The sequence below is a fragment of the Candoia aspera genome, chromosome 5, assembly GCF_035149785.1.
Source record: "Candoia aspera isolate rCanAsp1 chromosome 5, rCanAsp1.hap2, whole genome shotgun sequence".
In the NCBI taxonomy this organism is placed as follows: Eukaryota; Metazoa; Chordata; class Lepidosauria; order Squamata; family Boidae; genus Candoia; species Candoia aspera.
Genome location: NC_086157.1, coordinates 36,998,242 through 37,023,045, shown reverse-complemented (window position 1 = coordinate 37,023,045; position 24,804 = coordinate 36,998,242). Strand labels below are relative to the sequence as shown.

Genomic DNA, 24,804 nt, shown 5'->3' with positions numbered 1-24,804 from the left:
TAGAATAGTCAATAAAACAGAAATAGATGTTTTTCTGAAACTCCCTGGCTTTTTCCATTATCCATCGGATATTGGCAATTTGGTCCCTAGTTCCTCTGCCTTTTCTAAACCCAGCTTGTACATCTGGCAATTCTCGCTCCATGAATTGCTGAAGTCTACCTTGCAGGATCTTGAGCACTGCCTTACTGGCATGTGAAATGAGTGCCACCGTTCGATAGTTTGAACATTCTTTAGTGTTTCCCTTTTTTGGTATGGGGATGTAAGTTGATTTTTTCCAATCTGATGGCCATTCTTGTGTTTTCCAAATTTGCTGGCATATAGCATGCAATAGCTTGACAGCATCATCTTGCAAGATTTTGAACAGTTCAGCTGGGATGCCGTCGTCTCCTGTTGCCTTGCTATTAGCAATGCTTCTTAAGGCTCATTCAACCTCACTCTTCAGGATGTCTGGCTCTAGCTCCCTGACCACACCGTCAAGGCTATCCCTGATATTGTTATCCTTCCTATACAGGTCTTCCGTATATTCTTGCCACCTTTTCTTGATCTCTTCTTCTTTTGTTAGGTCCTTGCCTTCTTTGTTTTTGATCATACCCATTTTTGCCTGGAATTTACCTCCAATGTTTCTAATTTTCTGGAAGAGGTTTCTTTTCCTTCCTATTCTATTGTCTTCTTCCACTTCCATGCATTGCTTGTTTAAAAATAATTCCTTATCTCTTCTGGCTAACCTCTGGAATTTTGCATTTAATTGGGCATATCTCCCCCTATCACTGTTGCCTTTTGCTTTTCTTCTTTCTTGGGCTACTTCTAGTGTGTCAGCAGACAGCCATTTTGCCTTCTTGGTTTTCTCTTTCTTTGGGATGTATTTTGTTGCCGCCTCCTGAACAATGTTGCGAATTTCTGTCCATAGTTCTTCCCAGACTCTATCTACTAAGTCCAGTCCCTTAAATCTATGCCCACCTTAACATTCCAGTCTCCTGTGATGAAAATAACATCTCTTTTAGGCGTGTTGTCCAGTAGGTGCTGCAGATCCTCATAGAACTGCTCTACTTCAGCTTCTTCAGCATCTGTGGTTGGGGCATATATTTGGATCACTGTGATGTTAGATGGCTTGCCCTGAATTCGAATTGAGATCATTCTATCGTTTTTTGGATTGTATCCAAGCACTGCTTTAGCCACTTGACTATTAATTATGAAGGCTACTCCATTTCTTCTGTGGTCCTCTTGTCCACAGTAGTAGATCTGGTGGTCATTTGATGTGAAGTGGCCCATTCCAGTCCATTTCAGTTCACTGATGCCCAAAATGTCTATCTTTAATCTTGACATCTCACCAATAACCACATCCAATTTGCCCTGGCTTGTAGATCTTACATTCCAGGCTCCAATGGTGTGTTGATCCTTAGAACATTGGATTCGCTGTTCACCACCAGCACCGTCGGCTGCTAGCCATCCTCTCGGCTTTGAGCTAGCTGCGTCATCACGTCTGGGGCTAGTTGAACTCATCCTCTGTTCCTCCCCAGTAGCATTTTGACCATTTTCTGACGTAGGGGGTCTCATCTTCCGATGATATACCAATATATCTCTGGTTGTACTGATCCATTTAGTTTTCACAGCAAGAATACTGGGGTGGGTTGCCATTACCTTCCCCAGGGATCACATTTAGTCTGACCTCTCTGTCATGACATTCCCGTCTTGGGTGGCCCTACACGGTTTAGCTCATGGCATCATTGAGGTGCTCAAGCTCCAGCACCACGACAAGGTAACGATCCTTTGCTGAAGCAAGAACTGAGTAGTCACATCTTTTTTTAAAAAAAACCTCTTAACATTTGGTCTGTCTTCTTCACAGAGCAGCGGATATACTAATTCTTTCCTCCTTTTACCTTGTACATGATCCTCCAGGTATTCTTAAACTATTAAGGAGATAGACAGCAGTGAACTACTATGCATGTGTGTTTGTGTGTTTGCATATATATATAAATAAAACAATTCAGTATGTAACTCATCATGAAAATAATTGTTATAATGCTACCTTCAAAATTATGAATTGTCAACAGGCCTATTTTGTAGTTTTCAAAAACCAAGAACCCTCTGTTTCTAAGTCAATCCTTTTCCTCTGCATTGCTGCTTAGCTCATTCCAGTCTTGAAGCACATCATTTCTACTAAGATTCTTCCATATAGAGACATCTAAGGGGGAGGGGATCAAAATCAGCAAGACAGCAGATGGTACATTGTGATGGTAACCCTGCCCCCTTTGAACAAACACACATACAAAAGGGACAGTTCTTGCATTGTGATGCTCCATCCTGCATCTTGCTGATTTTGACACACTCACTCACCCCCTGGCTGCTGCTTCCATGGTAGTATTGTTGAAGCACTGCTTTTCCAAAACTAGCTAGAATCAGAATCAAGCAAGTATTTCAATAGAGCACTTACTATAATTTTATTTTCCCCATCAAAATCTAGTGTTCCTCACTGGGAACATCCCACTGCATGTTAACTGAGAAAGAGCTTTTGTTCAAAAGATCCTGACTCTTCTTTTTACAGGCTAATTAATTCCTTCCCAGGCATTCGCCTTCCATTCCTGATTTCTGATCCTATTCCCTGGGATGTGGTATGGATGTATTCCCCACAGAGTCCTCTTTGCAGCTTGAACAATTGCTCATTAATTTTGTTATTGATTATGTAACTGTGAAATTGCTTTAGACACTACATCTGAACAAAGCCATTGTAAGTCTGCACAATAGTGAAAGAAAAACTAAGAGCCAATTAACTATATGTCAGTGATATGCTAATGACACACTATTGTCTTCTCTTAAAACATAATTCTACAACCATATATTGGGGAATAATTATGCACTTGTCCGATGTTTTATTCATTCATGATTTTGCTGCATTGTAAAATCATCAATGAATAGAATTTTTACAAAATGAATTTGTAAAAGTAACTTCTATTCAATAACTGTAATGTTCTCAGTAATAGACTTATTTATTGGCATGCTTTATCAAATGACACATAAAATGAAGAATCTTAATTCTAGAATACTAGCATCTGAATATATCTATTGTGTAAAAATGATGACCAAGGCACCTCAGTCTTTTTGGGTTGGTGGACACATTTGGAGTTTGAAGCATGTTTTGGGTGCTTGTGCAATATGGGAGCATGGGTGCTTGACTACTCATGAAATGTTGGCCATGAGGATCCAATCCATATCAGCACTGATTTATCAGAATGCTTCCTATCAGCCCCTCTACTTCGTCCTGCAGAATATGACCTACTATCTTTTTATCTTTGTCTCTTCCTGGACAGACAGACCCATTTCCAAATATAATATGGCTGCAGTTGTCCATACTCCTTTATGTTCCAGAAAGCTTATGAGGCCACTTGGGACCCAAAGGCATTTTTTGAAATAATGGTGATACTGGAAGCTGCTTTCTAATGTACTGACTTTTCTTTAATTATGTTTTTTCAAAAAATATTTAGAGTTAGGAACAACACTGAAGACTTAGGGGTCACCCTGGAGATTTCAGATGTACATTCTCTACGGAGAATTTCTGTGACCTTATTTAAAGCAATGAATGGTATGTTGTGTATTTTCACATGCCACTGATAACATGACAGATTGGAGACTTTTCCATGGGAAAAGAATTGGGTTACATACTTTCAAAGATATGCATATCCAGAAAAAAAGGACTGTAAAAATGGCTCATGTAACACCCAACAGATCAAAAAATTCATGAAAACAGCCAATGGCTTTACCAAGTCACATAATTTTCATTACTGAAAGAAAGAAAAACCACACTTTTTCACTATAAAATAGGCACCAGCTAGGCCCGAACTATGGAACAATCTTTTACATCAAAACACAAAATAAATAACCTAGTATTCATATCTCATGGCATACAAGCAAGTTTTTAGATTTTGTATGAAGTCTGACATATCTTGAAGATCTCACTTCAAGATAATGATTTTCTATAGAAATTATGGTGGGATTTCTCCTCATCGTGTTATTACTCTTTTATCTTATCAACTCTGTATTAATTCCTTCTCTTGTAAGTTATCTGACTTCATGTCCTGCACAGCAATAAATCTTGATTGTGCAGATACTTCACCCGTACTTAGGAACTTGGTTGCTGCAGAACCTCACCAATGCAACATGGCCAGATAAGCTGCTTTACTGCAGACAAGATAAAAGCCATATGTATAGAGAAGGCCCACCTACTGCAGAAATCAAAGCCAATATATTTGTAGCTGCTTCAAAGTTTAAATTCTAGACCTTTTCCTCCCATCTTTCTGAGACCATGGAAATTTCTCTTTCTGGCCCTATACTGGGAACATCTGCTTAATATTCTCATGCCAGTTCTGTCCACGAGAACTGCTGGATCTCATCTTATCTACTTCAGCCCTTAAAAGAGCCTCTTAGGAAAGAACAGAGCTGTACCTGATAATTAAAGTGAAAAGAAAGTGCAGCTGTCAGAGCTAACTAGATTATAATGTATACACAACAAGCAAGCTAACAATCATGTTTTTTTCTGCAAAAATTATTGCCATCTATTTGTGACAGATCCAGACTATTTAGGTCTGTTGGAAGGATAAATTTCAGGACATTCATTTTACTACAAAAGTAACAAGAAAACCATACCTTTAAAAAACCCACAGCCCGTTAATGGACATAAGAAACTCTTGATTTAATTACCAACATGGCCTATAATAGGTCAGGATTTTCTTGTGTGTCTTACAGAAGAGAGCAACAGACACAAATACATATACTCCAGCCTTCCACAATATGTTGCCTAAGGGGGGATTTTAATTGCCATCATTCTTAGCCTGCATCAGCCAATGGAGTCTGGGATGATGGATCTGTCGACCTTCAGATATGGAAGCCTGATCAATGGTCTCAGTGACTTCAACAGAATGACGACCATGTCTATATCTTCAAAAACAAAACAGAGATTGGTTTTAAAAGGGAAATATACTGACCCACATACATTTCTGCAAAAAAATAAAAATGCAAATTAAGTTTGACAGTCAAACTTAAATTGACTTTAGATCTTTTGGGAGATTTCTCAAGAATTAGGCCAGGTCAAAAGAAGAATGCGGCACACCTTCCAGAAATGCTACTCTCTCACTGCAAATGGGTTGCAGAGACACTGTACTGCTCCATATATCCAAATCTTACAGATTTTTATAACTCTTCATAAATTCAGCTTTGAACAAGCTGTTCATCTAACTCACAGGAAAGACCACCCTAGCCTGGTAGCTCATCATTTAAATTAAACTAAAGAATAACTTTAGAAAATAAAGTTACCAAGGATATACACCTTAAAATGCATAGCTTTAAAACTGTATTTCCCAGAACTGTTAAACTGATTTTTTTAAAGTGTTATATATTGTCCCAGACAAAGTAAAAAGCAAAGCCATATGACATGAAAACTCTCTTCCATAGAAACTACCTTTCTGGAGATGAAAGCTAAGGTGCATCTATTATAGAAGCTGCTGGAAAGCTCACAATCAAGGCATAAGAAATACAGGGTTGAAATTCAGTAAAACAGCAAAATACATTTCACTCAAAATGAAGGTTCTCTTTTTATATGTCATGGCTACAAGGTGATAAACAAGACTACTGTTCACAGTTTTGCCTACTTCTTTTTCAGTCATCTAAATTACTGTCCAGCAATGCCTCTGAATATAAAACTGTATTATATGACATTTCACACAGAGGGGGGAATGTTCTGAGCTCCCAACAGGATGGACACAAATGCCTAGATTTCAAAAGAGGGAACACACATTTTATTTATTTATTTCTGAAATTTTGAGAGCCACACACTTGCCGGTGATTCTGGGTAGCTTACAAGTGGGTGGAAAAGAAAAACAGTGTATTAAAACCACTCATAAAAAGATGATTGTATCAAGCAAGACAAATATTATTGGCCATTTATACAGCATAAACATCATCCATATGGAAATACACCCCATCCTAGCCCAGGATCTGGGGAGAGGGCCAGGTCTTCAAGGAATTCTTGAAGGATGGCAGGTTTGAGGTTTTCTGAACCTCAGAGGAAGTGCTATTCCAAAAAGCAGGCACCACGATAGATCATTCCCTTGTCCCCTATCTCCACAGGATATATAGTATTTCTGCCTCTAAATTCTTCAGACTTTCTTCAAACTAACATTAACCATTATATTTTTGTACTCATTTATATACAGTAAGAAATTGTAGGAATAAAAGCAATCATTTGTAGATTTCCCTCCATACCATCAAGTGTCTCATAATGAATTCATTTAGCTTTGTTATCAAATTTAGGACAAATGTTAAAACTAGGTTACTCCTATTTGGCACGGCTAGTGACTTAACCAAATTCCTCCCTCTTTACATTATGACTGGACAGTTACAGTAGATTAAGTCCATCTTAGCAACACAAAATGAAATGATAAAATTATGTTCTTCTTGGATAACCTGCATTGGAAAAAAAAAAACAAATTATTTGCTTCAATCCAGAACTATGATGACAGGATCTAGGAAGAGGTAGAATCTCCCCTCCCCCTCCAATTGTTAAAAGTTTCTACTTGAAGGGTGATGTTGTGGCCTGATTTTAGATGTTTATTAGTCCTTACAAGGTGGAAGAGTATTTTTAAAATGTGACCCACAGAGAGACAAAGGTTATTTTTCCACTTTTGAGTTGTTTACCTCTCCTTGTGCTAACATAAAATGCATCATATTTTTTGTTAATATAGCCAATATCTATTGTTATTCACATAATCATTGTTACATATTAATTCCTTTTTGGTGGTATAATCACATTATTATTATTATTATTATTATTATTATTATTATTATTATTTTGATTGTTGTGTTTTACCAAAAATCTGGTCCATTTTTGATGAACTACAACCACCAAAATATAATAAGCATACACTAACCACATACTGCCCATCCACTTTACTATATGCCACCCATGTTATAGACATTTTATTTGTAACTCAGATACTATGAATTCATACACACACACGCATACACACACACAAATCTCTAGAAACACTAATTCTACTTTTGTTACCATTGAAAACAAACCTAGTAATCTTTGTCCAGAATTTATTTTGAAAGGGTTGCAAGGAAAATTATAAAATACAACTACCTATATCATTTTTTTTAACCACACATACAAACATTCTTCAGACATCTGGTCTTTTCAGAAAGTTCTTAAAGTGCTTGAGGTTGGGCAAAAATACATCTAGGAGCACAAGCAACTGAACAACAAGAATGAAACTAATGATATAATGAAACCAAAGCAACCAGCTTTCTGAAACAGATTTAGAAGCATAATGTCTAGTAGTTTTAAAGACACACCTAGAATTTGTAGCAACCATCATATATTCTAGAATGGAATCTTCAGAAGCATTGGCAATTATCTATATAACTCTACTCTTACATGGAGTCCTAGGGGCTCCTATTCTGATATTTGGGAAGCTCACCCATTTACCATCAAGCAGTTTCTAAGGATCAGTACTGAGTAGCAGATTTCACACTAACAGGAATAAAAGTTGCAAGATGTGGAGGTTTAGAAGTCAGGGCGGCTATCAGAGGTCAGTGAGTATGTAACCATCATAAAGAGGAAGAAAACTAGAAAATCCATCAATAGAAGAGAAGGCAACCCAACAAACCAGAACTGACTGCATGAAAATTTATAACAAAAAAAGCTTAACTTCTGAAGAGACTCCAAAATATTTATTCCATTTTTGGCACTATGTTGTTGTGTCGGCAGTGCCACATAACCCTCAAGGCAACTGATGCAGGCTTGTGAACCACGACTACACTGAGATCAGCACATGGTAAAAGTTCAATATTTAAACTTCAGTCCTCAGCACTGTATATATTTATACGGAATATAAAATATATGTATTTTCCCCAGAGGGAAAAGGTACTGGCTTGGATCCAAAGTGATCACCACACAAGCAAAAGTCACTTCTACTCAATTAGGCAGGTCAAGTGGTAGTGGACACAGCATTTTATCAATGTGCATCAGGTTCTAAGGTGATACTTCAATACTGCTCTGAAGTATACCCCAAACCTCAGAAGTGCCTTTGGAGAAAAACAGAACCTGCTATAAAAAAAATAAGATGAGGAAAATAAATCCTTGCTGGATTTCTTGCTGGACATTCAAAACACTCCATGTAGATCTATGAATTTAAACCATTACTATTCTGTTTTTGTTGTTAAAAACAGAGTAGCCCCCATTTTATTATTCAAATACTGAAAAATTATAATAAAAGGGACAGGAGTATTAGGAGAAATAGCAAACAGTTTTCTGAACCAGATTTAGAAGCATACTGTTCAGCAGTTTTAAAGGCACACCTGGAATTTGTAGAAACCATCATATATCCTAGAAAGGAATCTTCAGAAGCAACAGGCTTTTAAATCTTTCTAAGCAGTATATTGCCGCAATCTAAAAATCAGAACATGAAGGAAGTCCTAATCTGGCTTTCTTTGGAATCAATTCAAAAGTGTCCTATAATATTTGGGGGCAGGGGCGGTATTTCTAAGCATACAAACTGAGCACAGTCTGAAGGTTCACAGAGCAACATTCCGAAATACGTAACTCTTCCTACTGATTTCTAGGAAAAAACCAGAACTATCAGCCTTTTATCTCTTTTAACCAAGATCTGATACCTCCTGTCCTCCTAAAACAAGAAGGGTGACCTTCTGTCCCTGACTTTCCCATATACCTGTAACGCCACATACTTCATTTATCCACTCAGGTATTTGCTGAACATTGATAATGACATCCAACAGCTAATTACTAATATAAGGGCTTCTGCCAAGTTAAACTTCTCCAACTAGTTTGATCATTTTAGCTGCCTCTTCTTATAGTCACAAAACTACAACATTGGTTTCCACTGATGTAAATGCCAGGCAGCCATTCATCAATATGGGAGAAACTAAAGTACTGTTCCCAAAAAACCACTAGAACAGAGAGAAAGATTGCTCCAAATAGCAGAGAATGAAGGGAACGAGAATCCAAAGCCACTTTTGCACACAGAACATGCAAGAGCATCGTTCCTCCTTCCAGACCTACAGTATTTCTCTTCACACACGTAGATGTTACATCGTCAAGTGTATTTTCAAAACTGAAGGGCAATTTAATTGGGTAAATTGAAGCTAGCTAGCCATTAATACCTAAACTAAACTTTCTCTCCACTGGTGATCTCAAAATTCGTTGGACCATAATTCAATAATCCCCATCACCACCATCAACAGAGTTTTTTAGGAGCAGAAGCGATTTCAATTCTTCTGGTCAAGAAAATTGTGTAAACCAAAGTGCACCAAAATCAACTGCACGCTAAAGACTTCCGAAGACTTTTGCTGCCCAAAGTCACCTTCATGAGATGGGCAGCTATATAAATTTGATAAATTTTAAAAAGTAGGAGGTACAGTAAAGCAAACTGAAAAAAAGAATGAATGAAAAAAAGAATACATTAACACACATGCATTTCCTTATTACATCCAAATGGGGTTACAGCTGTGTATTCTACATGGGATTGCATTTTGAGAGTTGCCAGAAACCAGCCGTGAAGCCATCAATGGGTGCTCAGTCAGCACACCATGTTGATTCTTCACAAGTTGCACTGACTGCCAATCTGTTTCCAGACACAATTCCAAGTACTAGAGATCACCATTAAAAGCTCTCAATGGATTTAGACCCAGGAAGCCAAAGGGATTCAAATCCAACAGAAGTAAAGAGAGGCATGCTGAATAAAAGAAAAAGTGTTGGGGTTGGTGATTTATTTATTTATTTATTTGCTTATTGTATTTGTAAGCTGCCTGTTTCCTTGGGTTGGCCAATAAAAGCTGCGCTTTCTTTGCTACTGAGGTTTCTCTTTGTGTCTCAACAAGAAAAATAGAATACAAGAAAGCACCTTGGTAGTTAAACTGTGGACCCCCACTACTTTCTTCCTTCTCCCATAACTCTATAGCCTTTTTTCCCCCTCTGGCAGGTAGGAGGAGGAAGGAGTATTAGGTATGTTCGCCGCCTTAAGTTATTTATAAAAATAATAAAGGCGGGATAGAAAATAAATAAATTTGATCTACTAAGTCAACTTTTACTGGTCAAACTCATTGTGTTGTATTTTTTATCTGTTTGTTCTAGCTGTTGTTTTTATATTCTTAAATTCTCTTTGACTATACTAACTTTAAACTATCCTGAATACTGTATACAACTATATATATTTACATATATTTCCTAAATAAATACATATATCACTCTTTGACAGTAAATCCAGTATACCAGGCCAATGTTCGCTTCTGATGTATTATCACTGCTGCAGTGGTAAGAGAAGCAGCAGCACACTCATGGTTAAGAGTCACATATACGTAGATGCCTGAGACGCAATACATTTGCTTCAGGGAAGCAGAAGGTTTTCTTCTAGTTTCCGCAGTCTAGCAAACGCACATGGGAAGATAAAAGAATGCAGCTGGCAGGAAGCAGAAGAGGGAGAATTTCTGTACACAGGCTGAATTTCCAATATAATGATTTCTTGGGGGAGATGGGCAGTAGTAGAAGTTTGAAAAATTAATAAAAGAAAGAAAAAGAAAGAAAGAAAGAGAGAGAGAGAGAGAGAGAGAGAGAGAGAGAGAGAAAGAAAGAAAGAAAAAGATTTGATCTTGTAATTTACAAGTCATGTTTATAGAATTACTGGTATTCTCTTTGGAAACCTTTAGCTTTCTCCTAAAATACTTACTTTTTTTTTTTTAAGTGGCTATTTTGCAGGGGGAAAACATGTTCCAAATTCAAGCAAGGAAGGAGAGTTAAGCCTATATTTAAGAGTCCATCTTCCACTCATCTGTTTATTCAAGTGTGAAATTGTTTTAAATCATTTTCTCCCCAAAGGATATATTTTCCTTCCATTCAAGAAAAACCAACAGCAATATGACAGGTTTTTCTAAATCCCACCCCACAAAAAATGAAAATGCAAAGAGCCCTGCCATAACAAAGGCGGGACAAACAAACAAATAAATATTATCTCTGTCCGTACATGTGGACTTTATCCCCAGAAATTAATTAGGGAATGTGCAGACATGTTATCTGTGTGTGTGTCTATGAAGGTCTCATCAAGGCAGGTACGTATGTGTTGGCTCTGTGTGCACATGTGTGTTTCTGCTCTCTCCTTGTGCTGCATCTTATGTTTTCGTGAGTATGTGTGCACCAGAAGCTCATGATGGAACTGCATATATTGCACTTGGAGTTACGTGATCAGGAAAAAGGAAGAAGAGGGCTAAGAATGGACCATTTGGCAACATTCCACACCACAACCCAACTACCTCTCCCAGAGGGATGCACTGGGAGGTCTTTTTTCAGGAATGTTTTTCTCTATAACCTCCCAGCCTGATCTAGGCCATGCTCCAACTTGATCTTTCTTTTGCTGATTTCTCCCACCATTCCAAATTTTGTCCTGTTTTGTTCCGTTTTCAGAGAGTATCTTACTGACAGATGGACAGAGTTCCAAGCTCTTTACATAATTTAGTTCCAACTTTCCTACTTCCCATTTTCTTTTTCCCTTAAAAGGAAAGAAAAAAAATTGTGAATCAAATCAGATAAGCCATTATAGTTTGGTACTTCAGCATTTCGTATGCCACCTTACTCTGCTACTCTTATTGATTCTTCTAGCTCATTTAAATAGGTGCTGCAATCATATCAAAATTGGCAAGGCTGATGCAGCAAAATCTGTCACCTTCAGAAAAGCCACGCATGGCAGAAATGCTCTTTATTGTAGTATAGTAGAATAAAGTATCTTGAAAGCCAAATTTTTCTCCGTCCCAGCTTATTCTACACAATATCAAGGTGGGATTTTGAGTTTCATTTTCACATTCTCCTCTTTCCACACATGGAGACCTATTTCACTGGATGATTCAATGACTGCTCACACACTTCAAGTATTACATTACTTCATTTTTGCAAAACTGTGGGGGAGGGAGTGCCAAGTAATATATCATAACAACTAGGTGGGTGTGCAAAGGAAATAAGCTGTTCACAGAATGGGACTACCAAGAAGCTCTGAAACTTTAAAACATTTTAGAACCAGAAAGGAGGCATTATATGGGGGAAAAAAAATTGCCCCTGATTTAGCTCCACTCTTCCAGAAGTTGTCATGAGGACACATACTAAATTTAGTTTTCTTGTTATGACCGTCATTTGTAAATAGGGTCTAGTATCTTTCAAAGCCAGCTTTTAAACTTCACCTTGAGTTCCCTAAACTAAAGACTTGTAAAGTTGTGTTTTCTTCTAACAGTATCATTAACCACTTCACTTAATGGCCTCAAATTATACCATTCTAGAGAAGTGGGGGATTTTACCTAGACCTCATAATTTTATAAATCTCAGTTGTGTCCTTCTCTAGCAGTCCCAAATGCTCTTTTCTCAGTTTTATCCAACTCTGTGAACTTATTTTCATTGAAAGACAACTGGAACTAAATACGGTCTTTCCAGTATGACTGTATACCATATGAAAAAGCATGATGATACCCATTATTTTCAAAAACTTCTAGTAAAAAACGAATTGCTTTTTAAACAATCCAATATATACTGTACTTTCCAATTAGCCTATGCCAATTCAGATACTAATCAGTTATTTGGGAAGTTAGGGATTTTTACTTCAGGACATATCACTTTGTGCATACCATATTATATCTGACATTTAATTACTTGGAAAAATGCTTCTATTATGATAACTGAATATTTATTTTGCTTTCCACGTCTTGTTGTTTAACTAGTTCCTAGCTAATCCAGAGAAGGACTAAATTCTTATTTCATGACGCACAACATTACTCATCAATGAAGGAAAGGAAACTATCAAAAGCTTTTTAAAACTACACTTTTACGTAATTTCAAAATCTTTATGAAACAGATTTTTCTTTGCAGAAACCACTGCTGTTTTTAAGGTACTCAATGAAACCCATCACTTACTAGATGCAACATGAGCAATGGAAATACTTCTTCACACAAGATCAAAGGCAGAAAAAATCAACAAATACAGAGCCCATAGGGATGGCAACTAGTTAGGTGAATTTTTAAGAAAAGATTAAATGAATTCATGACACACAGGCTTGTCAAAGCTATTAATCATGCCTAGAAAAATACTGCCATAACTACCACACCCCAATTTCAGGTTAAATATAGAATAGAATTCCTTCTACTTTTCTTGTTCTTCTTCCAGGATCTTCAACCCTTACGTTTCCCTAGTTCCTGGAAACATTTCTGCACTTGATACATAACATATAAACCTCCTCCTGTCTCCAGAACCAATTAAAAATAATCTCTTCCCTCAAGATGCTGGATTGCCAACACCTTAGCAGCTTTGTTTACCCAGCAGCTGGAATGCTCCTGAATAGACTGTGCTATCACATCCCGTTCAGAAATAAATCTCCTTGCTCTACTTTGATCTTTCCAAAGGTATCCAGTTGATCACTGTTGCAAAGAGGACATGGACCTACATGTAGCTCGAGGGGATCCAGGAAGATGGGTTCATGGGTGTGAAAGATGGAATGAAACTCTGAGGAGGAAAATCACACTTTACTGAAACAACAATTATTGGGTTCGTTTACAGAGGAACAGAGAACAATAGAAAGGAAGATTTTTTATTGAGGATTTTGATTTGTGAGGTGGGAAATTCTAGGGTTCTGATTTGCTGTTAGGATCTTGGGGCCACATAGAGAAAATTGGATGTTTGATTGCGTAAGGAGAGCCATTTTATTGTTAAGAAACCCATACCTTTTAGAAGCACAGGGGTGCTGGAAATAGCCATTGTTAGTAAGCTGAGCTTCAGCAAAGGATTGTTACCTTGTCGTTGTGCTGGAGCTTGAGCACCTCAATGATGCCATGAGCTAAACCGTGAAGGGCCACCCAAGACGGGAAGGTCATGACAGAGAGGTCAGACTAAATGCGATCCCTGGGGAAGGTAATGGCAACCCATCCCAGTATTCTTGCCGTGAAAACTAAATGGATCAGTACAACCAGAGATATGTCGGTATACCAACGGAAGATGAGAGCCCCAGGTCGGAAGATGGTCAAAATGCTACTGGGGAGGAACAGAGGATGAGTTCAACTAGCCCCAGACGTGATGACGCAGCTAGCTCAAAGCCGAAAGGACGGATAGCGGCCGACGGTGCTGGTGGTGAACGGCGAATCTGATGTTCTAAGGATCAACACACCATTGGAACCTGGAATGTAAGATCTACGAGCCAGGGCAAATTGGATGTGGTTATTGGTGAGATGTCAAGATTAAAGATAGACATTTTGGGCATCAGTGAACTGAAATGGACTGGAATGGGCCACTTCACACCAAATGACCACCAGATCTACTACTGTGGACAAGAGGACCACAGAAGAAATGGAGTAGCCTTCATAATTAATAGTCAAGTGGCTAAAGCAGTGCTTGGATACAATCCAAAAAACAATAGAATGATCTCAATTCGAATTCAGGGGAAGCCATCTAACATCACAGTGATCCAAATATTCACCCCAACCACAGATGCTGAAGCAGCTGAAGTAGAGCAGTTCTATGAGGATCTGCAGCACCTACTGGACAACACGCCTAACAGAGATGTTATTTTCATCACAGGAGACTGGAATGCTAAGGTGGGCAGTCAAATGACACCTGGAATTACAGGTAAGCATGGCCTGGGAGAACAAAACGAAGCAGGACATAGGCTGATAGAATTTTGCCAAGACAACTCACTCTGCATAATAAACACTCTCTTCCAACAGCCTAAGAGACGGCTTTATACATGGACTTCACCAGATGGACAACACCGAAATCAGATTGAGTACATCCTTTGCAGACAAAGGTGGCCGACATCTATACAGTCGGTAAAAACAAGACCTGGAGCTGACTGTAGTTCTGATCACAAACTTCTTCTTGCACAATTTAGGATCAGACTAAGGAGATTAGGGAAGACCCACAGATCAGCTAGATATGAGCTCACTAATATTCCTAAGGAATATGCAGTGGAGGTGAAGAATAGATTTAAGGACTGGACTTAGTAGATAAGGTCCCAGAAGAACTATGGACAGAAGTTCGCAACATTGTTCAGGAGGCGGCAACAAAATACATCCCAAAGAAAGAGAAAACCAAGAAGGAGAAATGGCTGCCTGCTGACACACTAGAAGTAGCCCAAGAAAGAAGGAAAGCAAAAGGCAACAGTGATAGGGGGAGATATGCCCAATTAAATGCAAAATTCCAGAGGTTAGCCAGAAGAGATAAGGAATTATTTTTAAACAAACAATGCGTGGAAGTGGAAGAAGACAATAGAATAGGAAGGACAAGAGACCTCTTCCAGAAAATTAGGAACATTGGAGGTAAATTCCAGGCAAAAATGGGTATGATCAAAAACAAAGATGGCAAGGACCTAACAGAAGAAGAAGAGATCAAGAAAAGGTGGCAAGAATATACGGAAGGCCTGTATAGGAAGGATAACAATATTGGGGATAGCTTTGACAGTGTGGTCAGTGAGCTAGAGCCAGACATCCTGAAGAGTGAGGTTGAATGGGCCTTAAGAAGCATTGCTAATAACAAGGCAGCAAGAGACGACGGCATCCCAGCTGAACTGTTCAAGATCTTGCAAGATGATGGTGTCAAGGTAATGCATGCTATATGCCAGCAAATTTGGAAAACACAAGAATGGCCATCAGACTGGAAAAAATCAACTTATATCCCCATACCGAAAAAGGGAAACACTAAAGAATGTTCAAACTATCGAACAAAGTCGATAAAATAGTTAAGAGCAGAAACATCACACTGACAACAAAAGTCCGCATAGTTAAAGCAATGGTGTTCCCCGTAGTAACATATGGCTGTGAGAGCTGGACCATAAGGAAGGCTGAGAGAAGGAAGATCGATGCTTTGGAACTGTGGTGTTGGAGGAAAATTCTGAGAGTGCCTTGGACTGCAAGAAGATCAAACCAGTCCATCCTCCAGGAAATAAAGCCAGACTGCTCACTTGAGGGAATGATATTAAAGGCAAAACTGAAATACTTTGGCCACATAATGAGAAGACAGGACACCCTGGAGAAGATGCTGATGCTAGGGAGAGTGGAGGGCAAACGACAAGGGGCCAACCAAGGGCAAGGTGGATGGATGATATTCTAGAGGTGACAGACTTGTCCCTGGGGGAGCTGGGGGTGTTGACGACCGACAGGAAGCTCTGGCGTGGGCTGGTCCACGAAGTCACGAAGAATCAGAAGCGACTGAACGAATAAACAACAACAACAACAACAGTAAGCTGAGAAACACTGATGTGACTGGATGCCTTTTGCCCAGTCACATTGTTGTAATTTCTTTATTAGGGTTGCCTTAGTCAATTGCAGGAGGCTGGATGTTCTGCCTCTAGTCAGTTTCATTCTGCTTTGTTAACCCTGAGCAATACTTCTTTCTTTTCAGCAGCCAAAGGATTGGGGGGGGGGGGGGGGTTAGGGCAGGAATAGTTCCTTTGTGTTTAACAGGATTATGTAAAGTGGGGGACTAAACCTGGCCCGTGCCATTTATGCAACACCAGTAGGAAGTGTCCCGGAAATAAAGCCTTATTTCAAGCAAAACAATAATTCTCATATTTTCCCAAGTATATACAACATATTCAAGTATGACAGAGTCTAAAATAAGCACTAATTCATTAAGTTGATTAATCTTAAAAAGAAACCAATTTTTTGTGTCAAGCTAAGCTTTAAAAATAATGGCCTCCACTATGTTCTTTTTTTTTTTAGATCAATCTAGAAACAAAATAAATTTGGAAGCCACAATGAAGTAATTTAGGAAACTTGGTGTCTAATTTTCTCAAAATAATAGTTTAGAGAACCTAAGAGAACTGCTTTTTTGAGATACTATTAAATTCTGTATAATAGTCATGATTTTTTTAGTTTATCCCAAACCAGAAATAACATTTGATTATCATTTCTTAAATAAGAAATAATACCTTAGCCATAATTAATTTTTAAACATGGAGAAAATATCTGTATTTATTGATTGATCAACATGAGGTCACAAAATTCATACATTCCATGCATGTTAGAAAACACCTATTTGCAACACCTATTAGCAGAGCCGATGTATGTTTTCCATGCAAGAATGTCTGAGATTCAAGCCCTGGAATCTCCAGAAAGAACTGGACAAGTTTTGCCTGAAACAGGTGCTAATCACGGGTGACAATACAGGCTTTGATGAACTAATAGTCTGAGTCAAGAGAAGGAAGTTAGCAAACACCCCAAGCACATATTACACCTCCTACTCAATTCCCATACACATATACATGCCAGGATACGGATAATTCTTAGCTGACAGTCCCCTCCCTCTCATGCAAATATTCAGCAGAGGCCTAAGGAAAGAGTGACAAAAGCTGAGGCGTTGTAAACAATTTGGCTTATTTACTTCCAGTGACATCATCAACATTATAAATACTCTCTGGCATGTTGATCAATTTCCGAGCTCAGAACAAACCAAAACTGATGGGAATGATATTATTCTCTGAAGTATCTTTTTTTCCTTCTCATTTGAAACCACATTATAATTAGGGGAAAGTCAGAAGGGCATTACATACTTAAAAGAGCTTGTCTCATTATTTTTCCAAATGATTCATATTTTCAAAGAATAGTATACATAGTTCGTCATCTCAACAGTAAGAACATTAAGTCCAGGGCCTAAATTCACCTGGTTGTATTACTGCTCAATCTGACAAAATTGGGAAGATGGCTTGAAGATGGGCTGCTATACAATATGAACTTGCAAACCCCCCATTTATTTTAAGAGATTCAGTCTTGGGCACAGAGACATGAAATACCTAGGGTACTTCAGCAACATCCAAGCTAGGAAGCCTTGCACTGTTTTTTTCCACTGGAAAGGGTGGGTGGAGAGGAAGGAAGGAAGGAAGGAAGGAAGGAAGGAAGGAAGGAAGGAAGGAAGGAAGGAAGGAAGGAAGGAAGGAATGTGGCAATTACCATTTTTGCCTTGGCTAAAGGCATTCTAGAAACTACAGAGTCCAGTTTATAAAGTAGCTAGAACTTTTGCAAAGCAACAAATATGACTGCAATAGCAAATAAGCCCTGAAAAAGGGAAGGAAGTAATATTGGAACTAAAACTGCACAAAAATAAGACAGTAGTCATATCTTGCTGCAGAACTGCACAATCTCGTTTTCTAGTAATCTACCCAGAGAGATCATCACTAAAGTAATTAAAATTTAATGTCTCATGGTCAGAAAACATTTACTAAATATATCAACCTGATTTCTTAACCAGAAAACAATCTTTCAAAGTAATTAGGAAACTACTGGACAAGTACTCCATTCTTCTGCTGTAGTTCAAATAATCTTCTTTGCCCTTCTGTTTTGTGAACAGTTCCTAGCTATCAAAATTAGCAATTCATTGAAAGTTAATTGTTTAAAATAGGAATAATGTCCTAACTCTATAGTTAACATTGATTAAGCAGATAAACAGTATAGCAAACAGAAGTCAGTATCTCTGGAGCTATTCGGGGCAATGTGAATGCCAATTCAGACACACCATCAGGAGTCTTCAAATGCTCACTATACTGGAGGTTCTGTGAGAAGACTGTAAACAAACTTCCTTGAAATACAGCTTGTTTATCACTACAAATCTTGTATGGCAATACTAAAACTTAGGAGAGTATTTGCAGTGATACAGGATATGCTCATTTGAAAGAAAGGAACTATACAGGTCTATAGTCCTGATCAGAGCATGTGTGTGAACTGAGTACACCATAAATAAGAACATTCCCAAACACCAAAGCATTTCACTGCAAAAGTGCCAACTTGCTCATGAACAGAGTTTCCAAGATAAACTAGAACATGTGAAAAGTGAAGTACTACCGTAATAAATATATTTTATCATTTGATTTTCCTTTATATTACCTTTCAGATGACAAATTCTCAATGCAAAATATTATCCTTTCCTTGTTCTTAATCCTTCCCTCCGCTACCAGGAGCAGAAAGGAAGGGAAAATAAAAGCACAGCTATACCAAATTATACCTATTTGCTTCAGGCTCAACAGATACAATACAACAGATGCACATTCTGGTTTAATTCAGACACTGGAAAACACCTTTCTGTACAGAGAAGCCAATATTTCCCTTATGTTGCTCCAGTCCCTGAACATGAAATGGCACAGACCAAACCCTAACAAGCATCACAACTGTGATGTAGTACTAGTCTTCTACATGTACGGATGCATTTGCTTCTCCTTAGCTGATGGCAGTCACCTAAAACCTAGAGGCAACAGCAGAGCAAATATAACATGGTCATCACTAGGAAGCAATCATACAAATCCAATTACAGAATATATTTTCTGAAAGAGATATTTGCAGGCCTGGGCAGCAGGTGACAGTTTCCAAGAGAGGTTATGCATGGCACTACTTCCTCAATTATCACAATCATAGTAATTGCCACTTCCTTTGTGCATCATAGGCCTGTCCTACATAGACAACTATAATACATGAACTTGGCTGAGAGCAGCTGAGACTTTAAGAAATACTTTTATTTTGCCTGTAAAAATAGACAGGCTAACTTCTACCATGGTAATTGACATATTTAAATGTCTTTCACCTATTGTTCTATGATAGACAGCCAAAGCACGTATGTACTGCACTTACACATTTCAAGTTAGGAGTACATTACTGTCCTTCTCAGACCTTACACAAACACACATGAATAAGATACTAAGCAAATAGTTCTTTATTCTGAATGTATATTTACAATTAAAGCTATTATATTCCTTTTTCCTGATTTATTTCTTTCAGGACCACTACAATCATTAATTTATAATCCGTCAAAAATATGGACCTAATTCCATTTTTCTAGAAATGGTTTACCTAAAGGAGGCCACAGTATATTCCAGTGCTGTTGGAAGTTAAATTTCTCATCTGTTTGGAGGAGTTCTAAATTAATTCAAGACTTTTCTTAGAAATTTTGCAATCTTACTGTTTTCAACACTGATGAGTAAGCAGTAAACAAACAATGGCAGGGAACTTAGCACTTAAGGTAAGAGTGGCAGGAAGAAATATTTTTATCTGGCATTCCACAGAGAAAATAACCTTAGTATTTCTATGAAGCATCTCCTTGTGCAAGAGCTGATACCACCGACAAGGGAATATGGGACTAACATTTATGACAAGCAAACATGTGCCAGCATGTTTGCATTTTGCAAAGAATCCAAGTATATATCTACAAAGTAACAGTTCAACATTAATAGGAGAAAACACATAATGCATAAAGAAGCCCTTTAACAAACCAGGATTAAAAATGTGGGTGGCAGCCTTGGAACTGGAAGAAAAGACTGCTGTCATAAATACAATTAATTTCATTAGGTTTTATTTCTATCAGGATGAGAGATAAGTGACCTAGATTACAATAGTCCTGGTTGAGAAGAGAGCTGCAATTAAAATGAACACCCTCCTTAGATTGATATAGCAATTCCAGGAGTTACCAAATGACATCCTGGAAAATAATGGTAAAGTGGGGTGAAAAAAAAAAGCATATACATGGAGGCCAAAAATCACAGCTTGGAAGACTATCTATAAGCATGAGGATGAAGGGGTCCAGGGATCCTATGTGTGCCTAATTTACAATGGTCTTTTCAAGCCTTCCAGTGTAGAAAACTGGTGAGCAAAATCATGATTTAAGTAACACGATACAGAATTTGTAAAAGCACTACTAGTTTTAAATTTAAAGCTAGACCAGCAGAGAACAAGATGGAGAACCTGTTTTGGGAGATGACATTTGATCATGATTAAGAAAAAGGAGTCAAGTATGGCCAAGACATTCCTCTTTGATTCCCTGTACTTAGTATCTTTTGTTTTTTGACAAAGACAAAGAATGGGATTCATCAGGTCTCTACTGATTAAGGGTCTATATAGTAAAGGATAATCCCAAACAGGGAAGCAGTTAATTAACGATCTGGAACAAGTTAATTTTAATGGATTACAGACCCATTGAATAATACACTTCATTTCTAACCCTAGGGTTAAATCAGATGTAAAAAAGACAATTAATGATCACAGAGAAACTAATTTTACAATATGACAAGAAAGCAAAAAGTTTGGCCTCAAAGATCTTTAAGTGTACAAATTCCTAGGATATGAGTGGGTTTAAAAAAGATTTGGGAGAATAATATTGGAACCTATTGATGAAAATGTTTGGAACAGTTTACAGTATAATTCCATCAACCTCCTTAAATCTGTATCTGCCAAAACTAGGGAATATATCTCAAAATAATTCATAGATGTCACTCCTCTTGTCCCCTTGCCCCCCACCTCCACCCAGTGAGATTGCAATACATCTATAAAAGAAATTTTAATTTATGCTGGAGGAAAAACTGTGACAGACTGGTACCTACTTTCACATAAGGTGGCAATGCTCATTCATTTAAAAAATGAGTCATTTTTTTCCACATATGTAGCAGGATTATTCAGAAAGAGATATCCCCTTCCCCCATATTGACTCTATTATCAATATATAATGACTTGCATATAGAACCATCAGATAAAGAACTACTGTCGCCTACTAAACTACACTGCAGCTTATTCATGAAGAATGCAGCAGGGTATTCAGTCAGTTGTATAAGAGGGCATGGAATTATAGCCTTAACTGAAAATTTAATCAAGCAGGGGAGGCTGAGCAGAAATATTAATTACACAAACAATTTTTCTTCAATACCATCTAAGTTTCTGGTCTATCTTAAGCAAGAAGCTGAAAATATCTAACCCTCAGCTTGTTGGGGTAGTCATGAATAAGTGGCATATTGTAGCAATCAGTAACTTTTTGTGCAGTTATGTCATCAAAAGCTGTGTTATTTTACAGAATTACTGTTTTTGTTTTTTGCATTTGTGTAGGTGTGTCTTTAAAATAAAATAAAAAATTTAAAAGATAAAGAAATTGCAAACGCCTCAGTTAATCTAACCAGAGTGACTGCAGGATGGTTTCATTAGTTTTGTTGACATCGTTTCTAAAGCTCAGATGTATCAGTTAGCAAGATATTTATATTCTCCTTTCCAGAAAAAAGTAGCATTCTTTTTAATGATAATGGGTTGAATCCCAAATAAGGCATACTTAGACCCACCAAAATCCACTGAAGTTGAGCTGTTTATCCCCCATTGATTTCAGTGAGTCTTCTCCATGTATAACTAAAGTTCATCTAGACATTCTGCTTGCTGTACCATGAAGCTGCCCCAATTACCACAGCCTGCGTCTTGTTGCCAACCCACTATTGAGGTAGGATGGAGATGATTCAAGGTGCTTCTGAAGGAAGAAAGTGTCTTCCTACCCACTGCAGACAAAGACCTTTCATATGGACAATCCGCGATACATGGAGGAAGATCCTCCAGAGGTCAGTGAACTGCTGGGCCCCAACTGGACCAGCATATCTGCTGTGAGACCATCCTCTCCCATCAGACTACTGGGCTCTGTACCTGCAGTGCCATTTATGCCCGGCTGCCAAAGAGCCTAGACACCTCTCTTGCACAGCTGTTTTCTCTTCAGCAATATCAATATCATGTAAGATCAAATGCAGATCTACTCAGGTTGATATGGGAACAAGCATAAAATACTCTAATCCTAAGAAGGAGAAACAACTGAAACTTACAAAGGAAATTAACATAATATCTTACTCCACCTCAGGGCAACCTAGGGTGAGATATTATAAATCAGCTGGTGCTTTGGTGTCACTTAAAAAAAGTCGGATCACAGATTCAAGAACACACTAACAATTCAAACAAGATTTTTAAATGACTGTATTTTAGACAACCTCATCTCAAAACTGGTATTTCTAGCCCCCAGTAAAATAGAAGGAACTGTTCTAGCAGCAGCTCCTCATTTGTGGTTGACTGGGGTGAGGACAGCAACACTAGGGGACTTGTTGCAGAGGCTTGGCAAAAGGTAGGCTGTATGGGCAATGGTTTTAAATTGGTATATTTCCTTCCCGCCTCAAGTCCAGGAGCAAAGTATATTCATGTGGCTGTGGTGAGATGCCCCAAGCCTAAATTCAACCCAGTCTTTATAAGAGCTCCTGTGTCACTAGCACTCTATGAGAAACCCCAGTGATCTGTGCGAGCAGCTTTAACAAATATCTTTTACCATAAGACTTAGTGATATCATGGGGGAGTGTCAAGACAATCCCTTTAAAGGCCTTATGATCCCTTTAAAGGTCTTATTATCAATTCACAGAATGAATCAGGAACCTATAATTTAATCTAAGTAAAAGGACCTTAGTGCTAAGAAAAAAGATTACTGAAGGAAAGCAAGAGGCTGGCGCTGGGACAAGAACCTATTCTGCAAAACATAACCCTGGATGTTCTAGCAAAAACGTCCTGAACATGCCAATATACAATCATCTCCTCCTCCTCATTATTATTTCTGGCCGACGCACGCCCTCCACTTTGCATCAGACAAATGCAGCGCTCGGACCACACCAGAGAAAGACATCAGCATCCCTCCTACTACGAGGGCTCCACATTTGTGGTCGTTAAATATGTCCTCCCCACGACGTCGGCGACTGAAGCAAAGCATACCCCGTCACGCGCCGGTCTTCCCCCAAGTTGTTCTAACAAAACCGAAAAATGGAGTAAAATGCAGCCCCTTCTAAGCAGAAGCAGAGCAGCGCGGACTCCCCTCCTTCGTGTTTATTTCGGCAGTTCCTCGAAAAGCAGGAGAGGGAGAGGGCGCAGCACTAGACCGCCGCCCCCCACCCTGTGCGGCTGGGACTCCTGCTGCAGAGCTTCCACTTCCCCCTCCCCTCAGGAAAGCAGCTTTTGCAACCGAGGGCGCGGGAGGCAACCGGCGGCGGAAGGAGGTCCCGTTTGCAAGGGCGCTCGTCTTACCTCGCGCCCGCTTGGACTGGGGGAGCCGCGGCTTCCTCAGCAAGCCTTGTGCAACATGCTGGACCGGCTCGTGGCCCTTTGGGTCCGAGGAGCTGCAGCTGCAGCCTCACCTTCCCGCCGGCTGTGGCTCTTCTTCACACCCCAGGGCAGCTTCTGCTGCTACTGCAGCAACCCGGACTCCCCAGCGCGCATACACCCAGGCAGCTATGACGCCATAATCCAGCCAGGCTCCTCCTTCGCCTCCCGTTCTTCAGCGCGTGCGCCCCCTACCGCTTCTCTGCCGTGGGTGCCGCTCCTCGGCCCGCTCGCTTTCGTGCTCTTCTGGGCCAGGGCTCGCGCGTCTCAGCTGCAAGGATCCGGACGAGCGCCAGGCGGCAGCCGAGAGAGAGACAGAGCGCTCATAACTCCTGGTCGCCGCCATCTAGTGGCGGCCTGGACTTTTACACCGCAGCTACGGTAGCCGTCACCTGTGCATCTCTCAGCATGTTAACAGTTAAGAGCATTCCTTTAGGCACAGTTTGAATGAATAGCGCATAACCACAGGAAATGCCCTCCTGATAAGAATCTGAGCACCATGACCAAGTTCTCATTTTAGTTGTATATACTGTACTGTACTCTTAAAATCAAACTGCCCTAGCTGGAATGGGCTAAATACAGTGTTTCTCAAACTTCGCAACATTAAGAAATGTGGAGTTCAACTCCCAGAATTCTGGGAGTTTATTTTTATTTATTATTAAATTTATACACCACCTATCTCACTATAAAAGTCACTCTGGGCAGTTTACAAATAAAAATTATAAAACCATTATAAAAATAGGAAAAGTACAAAAAATAGAAGATAAAAGAGGGAAACAAGAAGGCAGAGAGCGCGTCTTCAAACCACCAACCACCCCAGGGCTGCCTATCACTCTTGGATCCCCAAGCTAGTTGGCAGAGCCAAG

At 39.0% G+C, this 24,804-nt stretch overlaps 1 protein-coding gene across 6 annotated transcripts in view; it reads right to left on the bottom strand.

The window, feature by feature from the left end:
• INPP4A (inositol polyphosphate-4-phosphatase type I A) overlaps positions 1-24,068 on the bottom strand; it is a 122,889-nt gene extending 98,821 nt beyond the window's left edge. For 4 of the 6 annotated variants that reach the window (XM_063304990.1, XM_063304991.1, XM_063304996.1 and 1 more), the window contains exon 1: positions 23,864-24,068. The gene's annotated coding sequence lies outside the window, so the exon portion shown is untranslated. The remainder of the gene's footprint in view (positions 1-23,863) is intronic. The other 2 variants (XM_063304994.1, XM_063304995.1) reach the window with 1 other exon arrangement.
• Positions 24,069-24,804: the final 736 nt, after the last annotated feature.